Consider the following 6,969-nt stretch of genomic DNA (forward strand, 5'->3'; position numbering starts at 1 on the left):
ATCACAGGCATATAGCCTAGGCAGGCTACGGCTGGGGAACTCTAGGAACTGTGTTATGAACAAAAATATGAACGCAATCATTTCAAAGAGTTTACTGAGTTCAGTTCATATAAGGAAATCGGTCAATTGGGAGAAATTCATTAGGCCCTAATATACTGTATGTATTTCACATGACTGGGAATACAGATATGCATTTGTTGGTCAAAGATACCTTAAAAAAAGGTAGATCAGAAAACCAGTCAGTATCTGGAGTGACCATTTGGCTCATTCAGCGCGACACATAGTCTTTGCATAGAGTTATTCAGGCTGTTAATTGTGGCCTTTTGGAACGTCGTCCCACTCCTCTTCAATGGCTGTGCAAAGTTGCTGGATATTTGCGGGAACTGGAACATCCTGTTGTACACGTTGATCCAGAGCATTCCAAATATGCTCAATGGGTGACATATCTGGTGAGTATGCAGGCCATGAAAAACATTTTCAGCTTCCAGGAATTGTGTACAGATCCTTGCGACATGGGGCTGTGCATGATCATACTTTAATATCAGGTGATGGCAGCGGATGAATGGCACGACAATGGGCAATGGATCTCATCACGGTATCTCTGGGCATTCAAATAGCCATCGATAAAATGCAATTGTGTTTGTTGTCCATAGCTTATACCTGCCCATACCATAACCCCACCGCCACTATGGTGCACTCTGTTCACAATGTTGACATCAGAAAACCTCTTGCCCATTTGATGCCATACACGCTGTCTGCCATCTGCCCGGTAGAGTTGAAACCGGGATTCATCTGTGAAGAGCACACTTCTCCAGTGTGCCAGACGCCATAAAAGGTGAGCATTTGTCCACTAAAATCGGTTACAACACCAAACTGCAGTCAAGTCAAGGACGATGAGCACGCAGATGAACTTCCCTGAGAGGGTTTCTGACAGTTTGCAGAAATTATTCTGTTGTGCAAACCTACAGTTTCATCAGCTGTCCGGGTGGCTGGTCTCAGACGATCCCGCAGGTGAAGAAGCCGGATGTAGAGGTCTTAGGCTGGAGTGGTTACATGTGGTCTGCGGTTGTGAGGCCGGTTGGACGTACTGCCAAATTCACTAAAACATTGGAGGCGGCTTATGGTAGAGACATGAACATTCAATTATTTGGCAACAGCCCTGGTGGACATTCCTACAGTCAGCATGCGAAATGCACACTCCATAAACTTGAGATACCCATGTCATTTTGTTGTGTGACACAACTACAATTTTAGAGTGGCCTTTTATTGTCCCCAGCACAAGGGGCACCTGTGTAATGATCATGCTGTTTAAACAGCTTATTGATATGCCACACCTGTCAGGTGGATGGATATTCTTGAAAAGGAGAAATGCTCACTAAAATGGGTGGAAGCAAATTTGTGCCAAACATTTTGAGAGAAGCTTTTTGTGGGTATGGAACATTTCTGGGATCTTGTATTTCAGCTCATGAAACCTGGGACCAACATTTTACACATTGCCTTTATATTTTTGTTCAGTGTAGAAAGAATGAGACTAGCTAAATTCTTTATAAACTGCTAGCATGTATTAGCTGCAACTGTCAGCACGTGAGCTAACAACTTGTTAAAGGAATTAAATTGCTTTATGTTTTAATACCCAATTAAAATGAAACACTCTGTCAATTCATAAGGATTTGTAAGACCCTTATTCTATAATAATAGACAGAGCCCAGTCTTAAAGTCATACAGCAGAGTTTATTCTCAAGAGTACTGAACACGATACAGGTTACCACAGGTTATAAACTGAAAATGACATCATTAGTTCCAGCACCAACCCGTGCCATCTCCGTTCCAGTACAAAGGCTGTATCTCAAGCCTTCCCACATCCATCTCCCTATCAATTTAATATAATTTACGAGTCAAGGTTTTCTCGTGTAGATAAGCATTCTAGCCAGTCTGATTAGTTTGTACCAAGGAACAGACAGTCATTGTTCTAACACTTGACCACATTCACACACATTATATTCAGTACTGGGATCAAGAAAGAAAACTCATACATTTACAGCAACATAAGAATATTCGGATTAGTACATATACAGTAACATAATAGTATTCTGATTAGTCAGTCCTGATTGTAATGTATACATAATTAGTCATCATTGATAAAAATTCCCTTAACACAACTGTTTAGAGCAGGCTGGTACAGTGGCTCCCTTAGAACATAAGGTGAGTCAAGGAACATACAACAATAATTCATTAGGACTACATAGTGAACATAACAAATGCAACTATTTTATGGATTCTCGTGACAATTAAGTGAGTGGCGTCAGTTCAGCTAAACCTTGGGTATGGCAAAGTGGGATGGGTGTTATTTTATTTGGGGGTGGGGTGTTGAAGCTCATTTATTGCATTTCTACACAATTTCAAAACTCGAAAATGGTATTTGGAGAAGAGCAAAGACATCAAGCACTACTCAACCTCATAAATTGCGTAATTTACTTGTGGAACGACACATACTGTATGGTGCAACATGAAATAGATGCATAATACTCAATATCAAATCATAAGGCTGCATTGGAGACCCGTCATTCAGGGCAGGTGGGGCAGAACCCCACCTGTTTTGAGCCCCATTTAGCTAGCCCCACCAATTTTTTGTTGCCTGTTTTGCATGTTATTTTAGCATTAATACGTGTCACATATCTGTTTGCAAACAATGTAAAAAAAATATATAAATAAAGTGTTAATAAAGCTGCATACAATCATGGTCACTCTTTGGCTTTCTTAAGGCAGCTCCAAAATGTAGACATTTCAGTTTGGCTCCGTGCTTTCTGCAGTGGAGGGGCAAGTCAGCAAAAAATACAGAGTGTAGGGGTTGGTAATCTACTCTAGTTGCGTCGTGATTAGCTCAGTGTACTGTCACTCATGGGGACACTATGTCACTGCAAAATCTACAGGGAGAGCTAGAAAGTTGAAGCCCCCTTGGGTGCTGTCATAGATTTACATTAGAAGTGCCCATCCAAGAAGGCTCAAGTTCATTGGCCACAGATAAAATGACGTTATATCTACCGGTAGCTTTGATTGGACTGATCATATCAACGTCATACTTTAAAAATCTTAGCTAGTAAACTATACAAGCAGCCATCATCATGAATCACGTCGACATTCTTACTGGCAAATCCTTGTCATATGAAGAGAAATTATAGAGAAAACGGTGCTAATCGGCCATTGGACATAAACATTATACAACAAGTTGGAAATCGCAAATTCAACAATGAGTGGTTTGGAAGGAATTGGCGGCTAACTGCAAGTGTTGCAAAGGAATCACTATTTTACTTCCCCTGCCTGATATTCGGTGGAGAGGGTGTGTCGTCCAAGTTTGGATTTAAGGGTCTCTTTTCCAAGCTTAACATTCACACCCAACACCATGTGCCAGAAAAGGTTGAATACATCTTAATGATCCCTTCACGCGCCAATCCCTTTAGCGGGATCGATTTGACAATATTCAGTGAAATTGCAGAGCGCCAAATTCAATCTACAGGAATATCAATATTCAACATTCACGAAAATATAAATGTAATACATCAAAATAAGGATCTCTAGAGATCAGTGTCCCACCCGCGGGACGGTTGAGCTAATGTGCGCTAATGCGATTAGCATGAGGTTGTAAGTAACAAGACCATTTGCCAGGACATAGACATATCTGATATTGGCAGAAAGCTTAAATTCTTGTTAATCTAACTGCACTGTCCAATTTACAGTAGCTATTACAGTGAAACAATACCATGCTATTGTTTGAGGAGAGTGCAGAGTTATGAACTTAAAGTTATTAATAAACCAATTAGGCATATTTGGGCAGTCTTGATACAATATTTTGAACATAAATGCAATGGTTCATTGGATCAGTCTAAAAATGTACACATGCACTACTGCCATCTAGTGGCCAATGTCTAAATTGTGCCTGGGTTGGAATAATACATTATGGCCTTTCTCTTGCATTTCAAAGATGGTCCAAAAAAATACAAAAAATATTAGTTTTTTCTTTGTATTATATTTTACCAGATCTAATGTGTTATTCTCCTACATTAATTTCACATTTCCACAAACTTCAAAATGTATCAAGAATATGCATATCCTTGCTACAGGTCCTGAGCTACAGGCAGTTAGAAATGTCATTTCAGGCAAAAATGTAAAAAAGGTGCAGATCCTTAATTGAGAGGTATTAAATAAATGTGGTTTCTACTGACAATTGTACTAACTATGGCATAAAGGAAAGAGGAGCGGATAAGAGGCAATCCATAATTTCGATTCAGACATTTAAGCAAGTCAGCCATGTCAGCTATGTTTTTAAAAAGGCAGTAAATGAGGCTGAATGAACTGTTTCGTTGCCAAATAAGTCTCCACTGATAGCCAGGTGTAGCAGTGGTAAGGATATACTCCATGGTGCTGAAAAGAAAGATCTGCTGTTGGGACATCTTTATGTAGGCCCTAACAGTTTGTGGGCACCGTTTACAGTGGTGGAAAAAGTACTGAATTGTCATACTTGAGTAAAAGTAAAGATACCTTTCCCAATTCACCCAGTAAAATACTACTTCAGTAAAAGTCAAAGTATTTGGTTTTGAATATACAGTGCCTTCGGAAAGTACTCATTGTTCCACATTTTGTTTTGTTACAGCCTTATTCTAAAATTTAATAAATTGTTTTTATTCCTCAATCTACACACAATAACCCATAATGACAAAGCAAAAACAGTTTTTTAGAAATGTTTGCTAAATTTTAAATAAAATAATAAAAGAAACACATTTACATAAGTAATCAGTACTTTGTTGAATCACCTTTGGCAGCGATTACAGCCTCAGGTTTTCTAGGGTAGGACGCTACCTGCTTGGCACACCTGTTTTGGGGAGCTTCTCCCATTCTCTGCAGATACTCTCAAGCTCTGTCAGGTTGGATGGGGAGCGTTGCACAGCTATTTTCAGGTTTCTCCAAAGATTTTCGATCAGGTTCAAGTCCGGGCTCTGGCTGGGCCACTCAAAGACATTTAGAGACTTGTCCCAAAGCTGAGTGCTTAGGGTCATTGTCCTGTTGGTAGGTATATCTCAAATCAAATTGTATTTGTCACATGCGCCGAATACAACAGGTCACCTTACAGTGAAATACTTACTTACAAGACCTTAACCAACAATGTAGTTTTACGAAAAATACCTTAATTTCTTTTTTAAAGTAACAAATAATTAAAGAGCAGTAGTGAAATAACAATAGCGAGGCTATATACAGGGGGTACCGGGAAACAGAGTCAATGTGCCGGGGCAGCGATTAGTTGAGGTGATATGTAGATAGAGTTATTAAAGTGACTATGCATAGATAAGAGAGTAGCAGCAGCGTAAAAAAAGGGGGGAAATGCAAATAGCCTGGTTAGCCATTTGATTAGATGTTCAGGAGTATTATGGCTTGGGGGTAGAAGCTGTTTAGAAGCCTCTTGGACCTAGACTTGGCGCTCCGGTACCATTTGCCGTGCGGTAGCAGAAAGAACAGTCTATGACTAGGGTGGCTGGAGTCTTTGACAATTTTTAGGGCCTGACACAACCTGGTATAAGGGTTCTGGATGGCAGGAAGCTTGACCCCAGTGATGTACTGGGCCGTACACACTACCCTCTGTAGTTCCTTGTGATGCGACCAGTCTGGATGCTCTCGATGGTGCAGCTGTAGAACCTTTTGAGGATCTGAGGACCCATGCCAAATCTTTTCAGCCTCCTGAGGGGGAATAGACTTTGTCGTGACCTCTTCACGGCTGTCTTGGACCATGTTAGTTTGTTGGTGATGTGGACATCAAGGAACTGTAAGCTCTCAACCTGCTTCACTACAGCCCTGTAGATGATAATAGGGGCGTGCTTGGTCCTCCTTTTCCTGTAGTCCACAATCATCTCCTGTGTCTTGATCATGTTGAATAAGAGGTTGTTGTCCTGGCACCACACGAACAGGTCTCTGACCTCCTCCCTATAGGCCGTCTTGTTGTTGTCGGTGATCAGGCCTATGACTGTTGTGTCATCGGCAAACTTAATGGTGTTGGAGTCATGTCTGGCCGTGCAGTCATGAATTAACAGGGATAACAGGAGGGGACTGAGCACGCACCCTTGAGGGGCCCCCGTGTTGAGGATCAGCGTGGAGGATGTGTTGTTACCTAACATTACCACCTGGGGGCGGCCTGTCAGGAAGTTCAGGATCCAGTTGCAGAGGGAGGTGTTTAGTCCTAGGGTCCTAAGCTTAGTGATGAGCTTGGTGGTGGCAACATCATGCTGTGGGGATGTACCTTCACCCAAGTCTGAGGTCATGAGTGCTCTGGAGCAGGTTTTCATCAAGGATTTCTCTGTACTATGCTCCGTTCATCTTTTCCTTGATCCTCACTTGTCTCTTAGTCCCTGCCGCTGAAAAACATCCCCACAGCATGATGCTGCCACCACCATGCTTCACTGTAGGGATGGTGCCAGGTTTCTTCCAGACATGACGTTTGGCATTCAGGCCAAAGAGTTCAATATGGTTTTCATCAGACGAGAGAATCTTGTGTCTCTTGTCATGTTGTGTGTTTTGTCCTATATTTTTAATCCCAGCCCCTGTCCCCGCAGGATACATTTTGGTAGGCTGTCATTGTAAATAAGAAGTTGTTCTTAACTGATTTGTCCAGTTAAATTCAATTAAAAAAATTACAAAAACATAATGTTCTCAATATAATGAGTGGTTATCCTGAGTTGAGTCGAACTAAGAGTTGACCAAAGTTACCTCGCTAACTCCTCAAACCTGCTTTGTAGGCTCTGACTGCTATGAAATCGGCAACCGGAGTAGATTGCCAGCGTGATTTTACTAATGCACGTGAAGAGTTCCGAAGCGTAAGTATGACGTCAATTACAACTGGTTTGTGAACGCGCACGCTTTAGTGTACGTGCACGTTCGACGTTTTTGTTGCTGTTGAATTGTACTGCAGTTGCGCGCGGCACAATA

Source organism: Oncorhynchus clarkii, chromosome 17 (assembly GCF_045791955.1).
Source record: "Oncorhynchus clarkii lewisi isolate Uvic-CL-2024 chromosome 17, UVic_Ocla_1.0, whole genome shotgun sequence".
Classification (NCBI taxonomy): domain Eukaryota; kingdom Metazoa; phylum Chordata; class Actinopteri; order Salmoniformes; family Salmonidae; genus Oncorhynchus; species Oncorhynchus clarkii.